The sequence below is a fragment of the Haliotis rubra genome, unplaced genomic scaffold (assembly GCF_003918875.1).
Source record: "Haliotis rubra isolate DU_JTF1 unplaced genomic scaffold, ASM391887v1 Scf1, whole genome shotgun sequence".
Lineage (NCBI taxonomy): Eukaryota > Metazoa > Mollusca > Gastropoda > Lepetellida > Haliotidae > Haliotis > Haliotis rubra.
The window spans coordinates 4089152-4107625 of NW_025764891.1; the positions used below are offsets into that span (position 1 = coordinate 4089152).

Below are 18474 nucleotides of genomic sequence, written 5' to 3' on the forward strand. Positions count from 1 at the left end.
GGTGAAACTACAATGAGCCCATCCAAATAGGTAATATATTGTTTGTTACCAGAGTCGACCAGTTGAACATCGGTCGTTGTACAAACTGGCAGAATGTGACTTCACGTATAATTTCGATTCATAACTCTGCACAGAAAGTATTTAGTTGACAGCAATCGCATTGTAATATTTACACATAGGGAGTGGAAAAGGTATTGGTAGAGACCGAGGAGATTTTTCACTAAAAAGTAATGATAAAAAGAAAAAAGTCAGTCTACATTTACTCATATTTTTAAAACCCTGAGCGATACAAGACGTTGGGGTATTATGAAACACATTCAGCCATCTTGAATTTCGGCAGCCATCTTGGATTTGCAGATTATTAAAAAGGGAATGGCCAAACTGACAGACCCAAGCGAGACATTGTGACACTTCTATTGGCTGCTAACGAAAAGCATGGTTATTTTGGACACAAACCCCGAGTGCACCAATACCGACATTTGGAGCTAGCTGGAACAACAATACAGTTACAAATAGCTCTACAGCTCGAGGAGGCGATCAACGAGAATACGGACATCTTTGTCCAACATGAAGGGTATCAATGCTGTGCCAGGGAAAGACACCAGTGTCAAGTGCTGTACCAATGTTTAGTCGATGTTATCGATCAACCAAATATTTGTTCCACAGTGCCAATATCTTGATGGCACTGTTTGTATCGCTGCTGCCATTGTTTTAAAGTGACCACTGCAGACATTTAGATGACAGGCAATCGTTGTTTCAGAGGCAGAATCACAATACACAGCACTGTTTTTGTCCTACCCCGAAGCAACACGCTTAAACATGACATGTTACTTTAAATGGCTACAAAGGTTCTCCAGAAATACTACAAAATGCCATGATTAGAATTGATAGGTCACGTGATCTCTATTTTTCGCTATCGATATTGACCGACTGCAAACATCAAAGGCTGAACTAATCTGTCTTGATGCAGGCGTTGCTGAAATGGTGACGGGGTTTTCGTGTTGTCATCGTCCCTTACTGGGGGTAGACAAAAGTCACGGGTGGGGGGCCGTCGGTTGACAGGAGTGTATTAGTACCTGACAATATTTGATTAAAACAAAACAAGCACAGGTCACATGTCAGTGTGTGATAGTTCTACCTTTGGTTACAAACTCAAGATAAACATTGGTTGGGACTGATGTCTCTGTGGACAGTAATCAATTATATCAAAGCGCGTAAGCCTAATGGGGGAATAAATAACAAATTGAAACAGATCGCAGACTTCCACAACATTTTTTACTGGAGGATTTGAATAGAAACCTATTACCTCCATTAGTACAGACAGACTAAGGATTAAGGATCACCTTAAAACTACACTAAGTCTTTATTAAATGTAAATAAATTATTTTATTTATTAATCAATTCCTGTATTCTAATCTTGTTTCAGATTGAGAGAGTGAATCTGGCTTAACGCAGCTTTAAACAAAGTTCCGTAATGTCTCAGACTGGGTGAGTGAGTGAGTATGGGTTTACGCCGCTTTTAGCAATATTCCAGCAATATCGCGGCGGGGGACACCAGAAATGGGCTTCACACATTGTACCCATGTGGGGAATCGAACCCGGGTATTCAGCGTGACAAGCGGACGCTTTAACCACTAGGCTACCCCACTGTGAACTCAACGTGGGAGGAGAGCAGGTCTTTGACGTACGTCGCTTTGGAGACAAACCGAGAATCATAATCAGGGAAAATCGAGAATAGAAGCCACCATCATCGGATTCTGGCACGCCTAAGGGACGCAACTCTGCAAGGCGAATTTAGGCCCCAATGATGACGGCACACAACGTGTCTACGACTTTAAATGACATCCATTAATTAATTAACGTTGGTGCCTATGACCCAACTATGAACAACCATCACTAAAAGAAATGTTAAATATATAAAATAAATGTATTACATGAGTGTATAATGTCATCTTCTCGATCACTGTTTCAGAAAGAGACACGTTGTTTCAGTTAGATCCCAGAAGCGGTTGTACATGTGAGTGAGTGAGTGAGTTGGGTTTTACGCCTCCTTTAGTAATATTCCAGCAATATCACGGCCTGGGACACCAGACGTGGGCTTCACACATTGTACCGATGTAGGGAATCGAACCCGGATCTTTAGCTTTAACCACTAGGCTACCCCACCGTCCCACTTACCGTTAAGGACCACGGAGGTAGTCTAATACTTAGTTAATGCATTGGTACCTTGCACCGACGGACCAAATTCGATCCTCAACATCGAAACACCGTATTCATTATCGATGTCTCCCATCGTGATAGGGCAAGACTGAAAGCAGCCTCACTCACTCGTGGGATTCCAGATATGACTGTGGATCCATAGCAGCCGGTGCTTGTCATGATACTCATCAGAGTTGATTGGTTGGTCAGGGTAACTTACATAAACGCGTCAATCACTGGATTGTCTTGCCGAGAATTAGAGTACTTAGAGATCACCGTTATATAGCAGGGCCTAGATTTTCGAAGCTCTCTTAGCGCTAAGATAGTGTTAACTGCCATACATTAACATTTATTTAACTTACGACGATCTTAGCGCTAAGAGAGCTTCGAAAATCTAGGCCCAGGACTATTGCTGAGTGCGAAGTTAAACCAACAAACACGTTTCTCAGTCTAAGAATAAACATCTGCCACGGCGGGTTCGACTCTCCAAAATAAACTAGTGCTCAATAGAAACTATACAGCAATTTTCAATCCACCAGAGATCATATGGTCTCTGACTCCTTCCAGATTTTAGATTTGTTTCTTTTAGACCGAACCGTAGCATACAGTAATTCTGGTTACTCAATGTCAATACAATGTATATCTTACTTAAACTGATATTTGTGACCTTTCGCCCATGATAAAAGGTAGCACAATCTTTACACTTATACTTTCCATAGCGTACTGAAGATACCGGTAATCCGATAAGACACACTAAACCATGTTATCTGACAAACATTTACGAAATGTGTTTTCAATCTTCCGAGGCACAGAACACATTTTCACGATATCCCATCGCGTTTAATCACGAGTCTTATCTATCCTCGATGTTAAGCCCTGCCATGGTTCTCCGCCAGAGCCAATAACTCCCCCTAAATCAATTCCCCGTAGATCGATAGAGATCGATAGCTGTACCACAGTCGTAATTAAAAAGCAATAAATACCCGGTATTATTTTTCAGCAAGGACGTGCATTGGGAGCCTGAACACGATAGCTCCAAGCTGAAGACTGGCTTGGCATAGTTTCACATGAACACGATAGCTCCAAGCTGAAAACTGGCTTGGCATAGTTTCACATGAACACGATAGATCCAAGCTGAAGACTGGCTTGGCATAGTTTCACATGAACACGATAGCTCCAAGCTGAAGACTGGCTTGGCACAGTTTCACATGAACACCTTTTGTTTTAGTCTTCAGAAAATAAAGTCAAGGTTATATATTTTAGTGTGTTTTGTGTTCGTGTCGAAGGACAGCGAAAGGAGAGTCCCGACAAACTGGTTATGTATAGAATACTCCCCCTGTACCAGTGTAGATCCCACACGCCAAACATACAAGGGCCTTGTCAACTGGCTTCAAAGTAGTGAGTGAGTTTGGTTTTACACCACTTTTAGCAATATTCCGGCAATATCACGCGGGGGACACCGGAAATGGGCTTCACACACTGTAGCCATGTGGGAATCGAATCCGGGTCTTCGGTGTGACGAGCGGACGCTTTAACAACCAGGCTACCCCACCGCCCCTGCTTCAAAGTAGGGGTTTATTGTAAGTACAAAGCCATCATCAAGTTGTTATTTTAAAGTGAGCGTTTCTACCTGCATTTGATAACAGTAAATGGTTCCAAGCTTTAACGCGTATTTGATTTCCAGATGAAGACACAAACCATTGTCATCTCTTCCACAAATCGACCCTTGAATTTTGTTAAGAAAACAGTCATCTAGCTACACATTCAAAATAGGCATTTGTACTGCATATATAAGGCTAAATACCAACCAGTCTCGATTATAAGCTGAAACAATATCCCACTGGGGGTAACTGGCAAAATAAGATTCTAAATTCAACCCAACAGGCTACTGTACGGGAGAGGAGCGTCAGACTTGGACTATCCGCTTAGTCTGTAGATATTGTAACAGAACCAACTCCACTTAAATTTGAAAAAAGCCCCAGTAGAGACCCAGACCCAGGAAGAGGCCTTAAAAAGAGGATATCTAGATTTGCTTCTTTAAGGGATTCGCATTTCAAAAAGGGCTGGGTGGAAGGGAAAATAATGTCGTTCAGGGACTGTGAGACAGCCTACGTCTAGGACTACGACTACGACAGTCTTAACACATTTGCATCTTAGCCCACATATTGCTCACTTTATACTTGGACAGCTCGTATCTGACAACCCTCATCCGTATCATGGGTCTACAAATCGACATAAATACACATTTTAAAAATTTTATACTGTCTGTGAAAATCCTTCTATGGTACTTTCACTTTTTCAAGTATAGTGTCTGATAAACGAAAGAAGCTGATCTCAACTTATGAACAAAGTCAAGGGGTTTTAGTTGTAGGTTTGATGTTGCCATGACAACGAAGTCCTACCATTCTGTGGTGTACACTTTCTGTAAGCTGTCAAACAAATGTTCCAACACCAGGTGCGGCAACGCCAGTAATGAAATAAATGATTTTCTGTATGGTGACCTATAAAAGCTAAACTCTTCACACAAGCCCACAATGAACCGTGTACAAGCCATTGCTCAATGTCTATAATCAAACGAAAAGGAAGTCCCATTAGTGATATAAAACAACATGTCGACAATATAATCACATAGCAACGGACCCTAGCAACCAGACTGTTATGGAGATTAGTCAGGGAGGGTCTGGCTTCGGTTTGTCTTCCATGTCGTCCATCACTACAACAAACCGGATGACGCCGCCATTGCTGCCGTAATTGGGAATCCCTGCCAGAAAACGTGAGATGTTGGTAATGCTAACGTCTACAGAGGGCGTCACGACATCTCAGCTGCGTGTGAGGCCCATCAGACATGTTTCCATTGTACAGTCAGTAAGAAAAGACACATGGAGTCTATCTCGTTAAGTTCATTTCTCATTAGTGTGGCGGTTTTCAAATTACTTTTTCTGAACATACATTTCATTATTGATGCGAAAGCCAAAACAGGTCCTACAGAACCAATAAATTCTTATATTACATAAGAAATGATTTATTAGTTAACGGTTTCGAAATATACACATATTAACAAGCAATTAAAATATATTTAAATTAAGGTTTTTCGATTCGTCTGTGGTGTTAATAATGGTTTATATTTTTAGAGCAAACAAGCAATTAAAATATTATATATATTTAATTTAAGGTTTTTTATTTGTTTGTGCTTTAATGCTAATTTATATTTTTCCTACGGAAAGTCAGTAGCGTTTCTTATCCATTTATTGTGACAGAGGGACTGAATGGGGTTTAACGCCATTTCAACAGTATTTAACTTGTCTGCTCAATGTGGGAAGAAAACCCGAAGTGATGCAGGTCTCACATGTACGCCATGACAATAGGTTTCTTGAGTCCTCACTGTACGCAACGGCAACTCTGACTTCGAACTGTGTCATCGTGGTCTGCCCGGATTTATTGTGATCACAGGAAGAGAAATAAAATAATAAAATGGATTGTTAAAATCTATATGATAATGCATTAGTCATGGAACACTTCCAGTGTGAAAACGTAAGCTGGAGATGTTCGTTAGCGAGAGAAGGCTGTCGGACATTTTCATAACACTGGGAATAGAACCCGGGTGCCAACAGAACGCTTGTCCACAAGCTGCCACCCCTCATGTCTCCAAGGGTTGTTAGATTCAAATAAAAATAAAGTCGCATGATATTTTCCTTTCTACATAATACATTTCAGCTTTGTTCAATACACGCTTAAAATATTTGTCCTGCCTCATCATGGTCTCTTGGTTATGTGCCTTGAACTCTGTATGAAGGCACTGTCTTCACGAATGTACATTAGCTACATATGACCTCTATATACCCCGCCCCAGTTTCATACATAGGATAGAATCACACACACACAAACACACTCACACGCACGCATGCACGCACGGACAGACGCCAATGCTACCTATTCGTGATATCCGTGCGTCAACAAAATGTTGCTTAACGTTTCTGACAATTCTAACAATGTGTCATCAGTTACAAAACAATGAAACATTCGGTTCCATCTTTCTGACTTTGAATGAAAGAGTTACATGAGCTCAATGGTTACATTTTGTTTATCTGAATCGTTGGGGGGCGGTGGGGTAGCCCAGTGAGTGACCGAGTTTAGTTTTACGCCGCACTCAGCAATATTCCAGCTATATGGCGGCCGTCTGTAAATAATCGAGTCTGGACCAGACAATCCAGTGATCAACAGCATGAAAATCGATCTACGCAATTGGATCGAATTGGATACGATGACACCCGGTCGCCTCTTACGATAAGCATGGGTTACTGAAGATCAATTCTAACCCGGATCTACATGGGTTGGTTAAAGCGTTGGCTCATCACGCCGAAGACCCGGGTTCGATTCCCCACATGGGTGCAATGTGTGAAGCCCATTTCTGGTGTCCCTCGCCGTGATATTGCGAAAATATTGCTAAAAGTGGCGTAAGACCATACTCACTCACTCTAAATCGTTTGGATGAACCACAAATAACCACAATCTTAATCCAAATGTACACACACTTATAGAATCAATTAGAATTCAAACAAATAGTTTTTAACTTTACCCCTACTAGAAACCCCTTGTCACAACCACTGAAGGTTAATCTGCAGATGTTTGCTAATAAAGTTACAGAACAGCTATTCGTTAATCTGTCATAGATTCAGGATATAGTTACTCTCCATAAAGACGTAACACATGAATACACTGTGTCATTTGGAAGGTGGTCAAATGTAACATTTGTAATATTTGGGATTGCACTTTCGTAAAGTACAGATACAAGTTCTTTGCGTTAGGCTGAGTCCATATATTACTTTTGATCACTTTCTAAACGACACATTCTGGTCCCCCGCCGTGTTATTTCTGGAATATTGTTTAACATCGCGTCCCCAAATGGCCGTGTTATTTCTGGAAAATGTTTGAAAATCGCGTAAAATCGCTGGGTGGGTTAGATCACTGACTTTGTGTGCTCTCGATTAGCCTGTGGGTTCCAATTCCGGATGGTCCTCATCCAAACAAAAAAGTACTAGAATATGTATTTTAATAAGAAAGTGTAATCCCAAATATAACATGTGTTACAAGACATAAAAGGGGCGGTGGGGTAACCTAGTTGATAAAGCGGTCGCTCGTCACGCCAAAGAGCCGAGTTTGAATTCCCGCATGGGTACAATGTGTGAAGTCCACTTCTGGTGTCCCCCGCCTTTCATATTGCTGAAATGTTGCTAAAAGCAGCGTGAAACTATACTCACTCACTACAAGTGAGTGAGTGAGTTTAGTTTTACGCCGCACTCAGCAATATTTCAGCTATATGGCGGCGGTCTGGAAATAATCGAGTCTGGACCAGACAATCCAGTGATTCACAGCATGAGCATCGATCTGCGCAATTGGGAACTGATGACATGTGTCAACCAAGCCAGCAAGCCTGACCACCCGATCCCGTTAGTCGCCTCTTACGACAAGCATGGGTTACTGAAGACTCATTCTAACCCGCATCTTCACGGGTCTCAATACAAGACATACATGTAGGCCATGTGAGTATTTCACAACCAAGTCAGATATGGTGCTACACCACGATAAGAGGAAGGCAGTTTAAATCTACTTTGAAAGGCAAGAGAATTTAAGAATGATACCCGCTGACAACCTGCTGTTCATAAGTTCATGTGTTTGTTAAACTGGGTAATCTCCACTTACAGGTAAGTGTCATACTGTCTGTTAGTAATGCAATCAATCACCTGTACATGCCATGGCTAACACGTCCAAAACAACCCAACGTTTGTAACGTCATCCTTGACTGTCAGGTGCGTGGTGCTGCCCGAGTCTGTTTCTGGGGTGACGGCGTCGTGTTCATCTCACCTGAGACTGCGGGTGGTAGATACCACGGTGTAGTTAATAACGTTATCACACTTATTGTCTACCTGTGATCTACACCTGTAATTAATGGTTTCACGCCAAATCTTCAGGTGTAACACAGAGAGTGCTGTCCCTATGAGTGAATGTACACAAAAGCGAATTTGGAATACTGAAGAGACATGTCTACCTGCATGTTAGGAATGTTAAAGGTTAATAATAAAAATACAGATCAAGAGAAACATCATTAACCTCAGCGGGGGTCTATCCCAGGCTTAAACTAAGACCAGTGGCATTGAGGAGAGTTGTAGGGTGGGGAGGGCAGTAATAGCGATCTAAAAGGGTCTATATAACCCTGGTGCGCAACTGGTTCGCAAAACCAGTCGGTGTGAAGACGTTACGTGATAAACTGGGACATTGGCTATGTGGGTTGACTTCAACAGCTGGAAAGATGTGCTTAATAAAATGTGAATCAGTCTAACAAATATACTTGGCATGACTTAAAAATGAACCGAGCTATAACCCTGGTGCGCAACTGGTTCTCAAAACCAGTCGGTGTGAAGACGTTACGTGATAAACTGGGACATTGGCTATGTGGGTTGACTTCAACAGCTGGAAAGATGTGCTAAATAAAATGTGAATCAGTCTAACAAATATACTTGGCATGACTTAAAAATGAACCGAGAGTAACCCTGGTGCCCATTTAATTGAAGATGTGTTAAACTGAGACATTGGTTTGATATGGACGTATGTGCCACAGTCTTCAACAATATATTCTACGTAGATTATTGTATATTTTACGTAGAGAAGAGTTCCTTGTACGTAAATGGAAGCCTCACCTGCGCAGAGTAAGACTTAAAGATATCTTCTACTCACATGAAACCATCACCTCCTGGGAGAACCCGTGAAGATCCGGGTTAGAATTCGTCTTCAGTCTGATCCAGACTCGATTATTTGCAGACCGCAACCATATAGAAGGAATATTGATGACTGCGACGTTAAACAGCAAACCAACGACCCGTATGACTTCATTTGCGAGAAAACTCCGGGTAGACATAAACAAGCGAGTGAGTGAGTGATTTTAGGTTTTCGCCGCTTTTAGCAATATTCCAGCAATACCACGGCGGGGGACACAATGGGCTTTACACATTGTACCCATGTGAGGAATCGGACCCGGGTCTTCGGCGTGCCGAGAACTTTAACCACTAGGCTACCCCACCGCCCTAGGCATAAACGAGACTGAGGCTCAGGATGTAACTTCCAGAACGAGGGAGTGAGTGAGTGAGTAAGCCGCTTTTAGCAATATTCCAGCAATATCACGGCGGGGACACCAGAAATGGGCTTCACACACTGTACCCATGTGGGGATTCGAACCCGGGTCTTCGGCGTGACGAGCGAACGCTTTAACCACTAGGCTACCCCATCGCCACTTCCAGAACGAAGAATGGCAGGATCCAAGATATGCATCGTAATAAAGTGGAGACATGAATCCCTGGATACTCGAGGATGCGTCACTATGTTTAATCAGTGCCGGGTTAGAATTGGTCTTCAGTAACCCATGCTTGTCGTAAGAGGCGACTAACGGGATCGGGTGGTCAGGCTCGCTGACTTGATGGACACATGTCATACGTAGATCGATGCTGATGTTGTTAATCACTGGATTGTCTGGTCCAGACTCGATTATTTATAGACATCCGTCATATAGCAGGAATATTGCTGAGGGTGACGTAAAACTAAACTCACTCACTGTTTAATCAGTGGTTCACGGCGTGTACTCTTGTCCGAACAAGGTAAATATATAATTCCACAAATGAGCACTCCGAGATATAACTTGAGGAAAATTAAAACCAGCGTTAAACTCAACTAACTAACTGCAGATGTAACAAAGGAAGGGGGTATTTTCCGTATTATCATCAATGTAAATCTGTACACACAATAACGTTATAAGAGTTGCCAGGTACTCATTCCTCCTGAAAAACAGAACGTTTTTCTACGTTGGGAAAACACGAACAAATGCCAAGTTGTACTTATAGGAACGAAACAGTTCAGTCGTTCGTGGTCTTTCTGAAAAATAAGCCCAACAAGTGTTTTTGAAACATTGAGAAGAATTGACCCGAAGATAACATTTTTACACTTGCGTAATATAAGTGCAAAGAACGCTGCTAGACGTGGTATACACTCTAATCCCTAGTTCACCTTATCACGACCAAACATTTGGTATAACCAAACACACAGATCTATTGCAATGAAGCATTCCTCCTGCAACACACACCTGAAGTGAGGAGTTGTACGTCCAAAGCCTTTATAGCTGGTCTAGACTTAAGCAAGGCTACAAGAGGAACAGCGAGTGAGTTGGTGGGTGAGTGAGTAGGTGAGTGAGTGAGTGAGTCGGTGTTTGGGCGGGTGAGTTTGTATGGCGTACATTTGTTGTTTAACGCCTATTTCGGTAATATCCCAGCAGAGTGTCTGCTGTCTGTAAAAATAATCTAGTAGTAGTAGTAGTAGTTGTGGTAGTAGTAGTAGTAGTAGTGGTAGTAGTAGTAGAAGTGGTGGTAGTAGTAGTAGTGGTGGTGGTGGTGGTGGTGGTAGTAGTAGTGGTGGTGAGTAGTAGTGGTAGTAGTAGTAGTAGTAGTGGTAGTGGTGGCAGTAGTAGTAGTGGTAGTAGTAGTAGTAGTGGTAGTAGTAGTAGTGGTAGTAGTAGTAGTAGTAGTAGTAGTAGTGGCAGTAGTAGTAGTAGTAGTGGTAGTGGTAGTAGTAGTAGTAGTAGTGGTAGTAGTAGTAGTGGTGGTGGTAGTAGTAGTAGTAGTAGTGAGTAGTAGTAGTAGTAGTGGTGGTAGTAGTAGTAGTAGTAGTAGTAGTAGTAGTGGTGGTGGTAGTAGTAGTAGTGGTAGAAGTAGTAGTAGTAGTAGTAGTAGTGGTGAGTAGTAGCAGTAGTAGTGAGTAGTGGAAGTAGTAGTAGTGGTGGTAGTAGTAGTAGTAGTAGTAGTAGTAGTAGTAGTGGTAGTAGTAGTAGTAGTAGTAGTAGTAGTAGTAGTAGTAGTAGTAGTAGTAGTGGAAGGAGTAGTAGTAGTCGTGGTGGTGGTGGTGGTGGTAGTAGTAGTAGTAGTGGTAGTAGTAGTAGTAGTAGTAGTAGTAGTAGTAGTAGTGTATGTGTAGGATAGTTTGTTTAGTTTGCTTGTTGTGTAACGCTGCACTCACCAATATTCCAGCTATATAGCGGCGGTCTGTAAATAATCGAGCCTGGGCTAGACAATTCAATGATCAACAGTATGAGCATCGATCTACGCAATTGGGAGTATGGTAATTTATAGTAGTAGTAGTAGTAGTAGTAGTAGTAGTAGTTGTGACACGCATTGGCGACACTGTTACAGGAAAATCATGTACACACCTGCTACTTTATAAGGGCGCGTACGCACAGGTATCCGTCAAGATAAAGCCCATGGCATGCCATATACCTTGTTCTAACCAAACAGCACCAGATACCTCATGTTTCAACTATGTTTAATCAGTGGAAGCATGTTGTCTATGCGTCGGTAAATGCCTGTTTACACACAAACCATAAACCGTCCCCCTAAGTCCCCTCAACCCTCCTGTTAACGGGTAAACTAGATAGCTGTTTGACAGCGTGTTTGTCTGTACATGTATCCGTCTTCAGACGTGGGCTCGGCTTCCAAAAGCGACCGTAGTGTGTTGTGAATCTCAGATACACTCATATAATTACTGGTTAGTCATGACTAAACGTCCAGTGCCCCGTTTCACGAAGCTCTCGTAAGCCTAAGATCTCGTAACTCTCCTCGAATCATTCCTACCTCCTATACTGTAACATTGACTTACGATAGTCGTAGCGCTACGAGAGCTTTGTGAAACGGGGCCCTGGACCTGTGTGATTCAGGGTTTCTTCATACTGTAATTACTATGCAGTAATATACCTGTAAAGGTGATGACAGTAATGTAATTACAACTACCATCTTTCACAAAACAATACGGCACTACAACCTGTACGTCAGTCATAGCATTACGATTGTTGTCAGCACATGCAAGTTATACTAAAACAGCTCTGCGAATACGACCCAATAATTAAGTAAACGTCAATGTACATAAGTATTAGATGACGTGTTGTTCTGATGAAACAGACTGACTGACTGAGTTTGGTTTTACGCCGCTTTTAGCAATATTCCAGCAACATCACGGCGGCTGATGAAACATATCACCAGTTAGCGCCGTACACCACATAGCTAGCCTGGCTCACGGTCCCTGAACCGTATTATTTCCCCTTCCGCCCAGCCCTTTCTCCAATGCTGAAACTGAAATGAAGCAAGTCTAGATTTCCTCAGGTTCTGAATCTACCATCTCTCTGGGACCCCTTTTCAGTTTAAGAGGACTTATTTGTTTCTATCAGATATATTCAGAGACTAAGCGTAAGCCTGACGACAGAGCCTGTAATTATCACGCGTTATCAAGTGCGCAAGGTTGTGTGTCTTAAAGTGAGAGGTGCTGGATTATATCACGAAGTGAAACGTGCTCCAGCGCAGACCCAGCTTTACTTCTGTGTCCATGCATAAATTAATGTGCCTGGTGAAGTAAAATAGTCTGTAGTTGATCAATCTCGGTTACACCGTCTTCCGGTTAAACAAAGTACAATCTCTCCCAGTTTGAACCTTAAGTACACCACTTCCCGACTGAACCTTAAGTATAACCTCGCCCGACTGAACCTTAAGTACAATCCCTCCAGACTTAACCTTAATTACAATCCCTCCCGATTGAACCTTACGTACACCACTTCCCGAAATCTCATGTACAAACCCTCCCGACTGAACATTAAGTAACCCCCACTCCCGAATGAACCTTAAGTACACCCGCTCCCGACTGAGCCTTAAGTGCAAACCCTCCTGACTGAACCTTAAGTACACCCCCACCCAACCGAACCTTAAGTAAAACCCCTCCCGACTGAACCCTAAGTACAATCCCTCCTGACTGAACCTTAAGTACACCCCCTCCCGACTGAACCTTAAGTACATCCCCTCCCGAGTGAACCTTAAGTACAATCCCTCCCAACTGAATCTTAAGTGCACACCACCCTACTGAACCTAAGTACACCCCCTCCCGACTGAACCTTAAGTACAAACCCTCCAAACTGAACCTTAATTACAATCCCTCCCGATTGAACCCTACGTACACCACTTCCCGAAATCTCATGTACAAACCCTCCCGACTGAACATTAAGTAACCCTCCCGACTGAACCTTAAGTAACCCCCCTCCCGACTGAACCTTAATACACACCCCCTCCCGACTGAACCTTAATACACACACACACACCGACTGAACCTTAAGTACAACACACACACACACACACACACACTGACTGAACACACACACACGCACTGAACCTTAAGTACAAAACACACACGCACGCACACACACACACACACACACACACACACACACACACACACACACACACACACACACTGAACCTTACGTGCATCGCCTCTTCCTGTTTGAACCTGAACTGCGCCCCTTTCTGCACCCTCTTCCCAAAACAGCTCAACTATACACGATATACACCAATTTGGCAAGTATAGACATGAACAGTTTTAGATTTTTCTCAAAAACAATACAATGATGTTTAGTGACAGTTCCGGTTGTAATATATACAACAGCAGATATACAGCGAACCCTGTGTGTTCAACAGTACGTGCAATTCAATACACACCACTCGGAGTTTGACAGGTTCACAGTACACACGTAACCTCTGACTTGCCAAAAGTCAACTCGTGTTATCAAATAACTATATAAACTGTATTTCTATAGCTGTGTAGAAATGAAAAACCCGTGGTATGCTTTGAAGTTCACGGTGAATGATAAATAAGCTATACTTATTAAAGACATGTATACCAAAAGGATTGAGTGAGTGAGTGAGTGAGAGTTAACATTACTTTAGTCCTATCAAGGCGTGTGAAGAAAGCCCGAAATGATACACCTCTCCGGTCATATATAGAGTAAACTACGTTACAAGGAAGTCAACAGGGCAATAATTTTAGTTCGTTAATACTGTAGTTCGTAATACGTATTCCGACTATGGCCATGACAAAAACAACAGTTCGTTATATCTGTCAGTTCGTTATAAGTTTTGAACAGCAAACACCCCACCCCCACCCCCCCTTTGAAAATGGCTGAAGACCACACTGAAGATTTTTGTTTGCTTTGGCGGAGCAATTGGGGGATTCAGGGGTTCTACTAGTAGTAGTTCTCTCGTCACACGAAGACCCGTGTTCGATGTCCCACGTGGGTACAATATGTGTATCCTGTTTCTGGTGTCCCCCATAGTGAAGGTAGTGCACGCTAGGCAGCTGTCGAACCACGAGGGATATTACTGGCTACTAACTTCATATTGATATTTCGCTGACTGTTTTATGCATGTTCTAATACACCACAAACACCGCATCACGCAAGAAAGCCCTTTATATGAACATAATATTCATTTACCTGTCCAATATAATATTCTTTTACCTGTCAAAATAAAACACAATGCAATACCTTTCCCAACAATGAAACAGGTTGTTCGTGCATCAAGGTAATAAATATCCGATTTTCTGAAATCTAGGACAGAAAATATGCTGCTTCCAGCCATGTTATGAAAACCAGCCCGGAATGAATTAACCTTCAACACGCAACCATACACAAACTGATTAAAGGGCCATTGGTTATTAATATATTCTCACTTTGTGTAATGTAAAAAAATATTAGTAGTTTATTCCGACAGGGAGTTATATCGTTAATGCACCTAAACACCAATACCTTAGTGTTTACCTGTTCATCGTTCGTAACATTAACGCTGACTTCAAAGGGTTTACCTGATCTACATACCAACGCTGAAGTTCTAAATATCAAGTAACCGTGCCAATTAAGTAGTTACATAGCTTCCTTACAAATTATACTTAAATGTAATTCGCATTCCGTGAAACATGCCGCTTTAACTGCAGTAATAACTGTGACGCACTTGAAGGAAGAGATTAAACAAGTCTGACTTCAACAGGTGTAATATATGCCAAGTAAATGATACCCACTGACAATAAGAGCAGTTCTGTGTCTATTAGGTCTTTAGAAGTCAAAGGCTTGACACATAGGGTGGATTACGCTCCCGGATTGCAAGTCATGGAACCAATATAGACGGAATCAAGCAGGGTTAACGAACCGGGTATTGTCCGTCTCAACTGTGCTGTTGCTAATAGACTCAGGGAAGTAGGTATCGGTGTCAACGTTTCCCTATATACAGTGAGAGTTATTATCTTTTATCACTCACTCTGACACATGGGTGCCTACACAGTTTGTTTGTTTACATCTGTTGCCATGGTGATGAGTAATAGGCTTGCGACACGTTAAGAAATACCGCAGTTTAAATAAAACGGGTTTGTTTCGGTCGTCGTTGAAACCTGTAATATCATCGACATGCTCAAGACTAATTATTTGTTTCGATTATAAATATACCCCTTTTGTTTTGACATAACGCATGAGTGAAGATAGAGTGTTTCGCTCAAAAGCTGTCTTCTTGGGAAGGGGCGGTGGGGTAGCCTAGTGGTTAAAGCGTTGGCTCGTCACACCGAAGACCCGGGTTCGATTCCCCACATGGGCACAATGTGTGAAGCCCATTTCTGGTGTCCCCCGCCGTGATATTGCTGGAATATTGCTAAAAGCGGCGTAAAACTAAACTCAGTCAGTCAGTCAGTCTTCTTGGGAATGAATACGTGACACATTTTCATAGACAACAACTTGTTTTTGGAATAATGTTGTATATAATAACGGCGATGCCAATGAGATTAACTGGGGATAATGAATTGATGAAGCTGTAGAATGAATAAATAAATGAATGAATGAATGTCTTTATTTCCTTAAGAATTTACATCCTAAGATTTACAAAAGCCCTGATGTTAGTTAGAGCACATGCATGAGTGAGTGAGTTTAGTGTTACGCCCCATTCAGTAATATTCCAGCTTTAAGGCCGCGGTCTGTTAATAATCGAGTCTGGACTAGACAATCCAGTGATTGACATCATGAGCATCGATTTACGCAATTGTATTATGATGGCATGTGTCAACCAAGTCAGCGAGTCTGACCACCCGATCCCAGTCTCTTGCAAGCATGGGTTACTGAAGATCAATTCTAACCCGGATCTCCACGGGTGTAGCACATATATGGTGCTCGATAGTAATACAAGCTGTATATGTATACAACAATATACAACGACACTGACAGAAAAGAAAAATGGAGCAATCAGTTGCTCCGTTTGTGGTTGACGATATGATTAAAGCACTGTAGGAAACGTGCTGCGTAGATTATCTTAAGGGCCTGTTTTCATTGGACAGGTTTAACGATTGAGTATACGTACTTATAACACTCTCCGAGATAATTGTCGAAATATTGATTTGCTTAGCAACTTTTCAAGTCTTAGTCAGCACTACGAACAATTTGATCTTGTTAAGTAAGTACTGACTTTCAGCTTTCAAAGTAAACGCTTTTTCTTGATGAGATAAGTACAAAGAGGTATTTATCGAAATCAGATAACCCGAGACGGGAGCTACTGAAACGTGTGAACAGAAACGCGAGTACACGTTAACATTATTTTGAAGGAGCTTTGAGTCTTATCACAAACTATGTACACGGATACCTGTAGCGATATGCACAAAGATTTACTTGATCAGGGCACAGGCATATTATAACAGTGGTTATTAATATTTTTTCATGTCATATATTCCTGGTTTTAAAGTGTTATGCAATATAGGCTACTGTAAAATAATTATTTTGTCCCTTCTTTGAAAATGCATATTTAGATTTACTTGAAAAGAGATTTAATTGCATGTTGTAGATTATGTAAAACAGGTTATATGTAATGAGTGTTGACACTTTTAACGTGTCTCTGTAGTATGAGAATGAAATTACTAAAATTGAAAAATCCGAGTATTACTTCGAAGACAGTTGGACCAACAATGGTAATAAAATCCTTAGTTAACGTCTCATCATGGCTGCCAATAAGACGTTATAAGTTTTACTCACTTACTTTCGTTTGCATGCTATTAATGAACTTAGACTTAAAGCCAACACAATTTGAGAATAATAACCCCGAACCTTGATAAGTCGAGTTCGAGATAAGGCGGCTGTAACGACTAGAATGTGTAATAGATGACGGAGATTGTATGAATGTACTTTATGAAAGTCTTTTCCCTTTCAAATGTGAGAAAGACGGTGATTTTGACGTAATCGGCCGTAGTACCCGTAATAATACCCAAGCTTGGATAATGGTGACTAGAACACTGATATATGGCCCTACAGCAGTCTCCATGGCATGCAAAAATACAAATCAGGTCACAGGTTTGTGTGCTGGTGAGGTATTTTACCGGGTTTTGTTCAATTGCGTGTTCTGGTATGACTAGTACCAAGTACTATTTCTCGTATGGGAAACGGAAGCTAACAATGGATATTATCGGACTGATAGCGCCCTTATATTGTATAGTTACTCCCATGTCTATATCCACAGTAAACGCTAATATCGGCTTATGTTAAGCACCTATTGTTCATTGGACCTCATCTCTGAAATAAACATATTACAAGGGGAAAAACGGTTTCTACATTATTCATGTTAAATGTATTTAAAAGGAGCCCAGGATCATTCTTCATTTTCAGGAACTGTGGTAATCTAGACTTGTCACATATTCTAAACTTACGGGGCCCACCCACATTTAAACTCTGATCCCAAAAATAATGCGACAAGGAACTTGATTAGGGTGGTGTTTACGATCTACACACATTTTCACAGAGAAGCGTACGATGTACGCAAAGCCCTGGAATTCAAACCTTAAGACATTGCGAAACTACAACACTATGATTTGAACAGATTGGTAATAAAGAAAATTGTTGAGTAAAAAAACACTGAAAGGGTGAAAACCCTGTCTAAACTAGTACCTCTACACGGTAAAACATTTATAAATTATAAGTGACATGTGTAGTGTAAACGAGTCGATAGGGATGTTTCTGTATTCCCTGAAGTCTCAAGTCAGTCAGTTTTAGTAATATTCCAACGATCACAGTGGGGACTTCACACTGTGTACCCAATATTGGGAATCGAACCAGGGCCTTTAGCGTGGCGAGCGAACGTTTTACCCAGGCTACCCACACCGCCCCAGGGTTCTTAGTGGATCGGGGGCGGTGGGGTAGTCTAGTGGTTAAAGCGTTGGCTCGTCACGCCGAAGACCCGGGTTCGAATCCCCACATGGGTACAATGAGTGAAGCCCATTTCTGGTGTCCCCCGCCGTGATATTGCTGGAATATTGCTAAAAGCGGCGTAAAACCAACCTCAGTCAGTCAGTCAGTCTTAGTGGATCGGGTGGCCAGGCTCGGATACTAGACAGTTGTGGGTTATATTG

The 18474-nt window shown here is 41.8% G+C and overlaps 1 protein-coding gene across 1 annotated transcript in view; it reads right to left on the reverse strand.

The window, feature by feature from the left end:
* Positions 1-18474, reverse strand: part of LOC124272371 (myosin heavy chain, skeletal muscle-like) — a 44024-nt gene that overhangs the window by 24637 nt on the left and 913 nt on the right. The gene's annotated exons all lie outside the window — the stretch shown is intronic.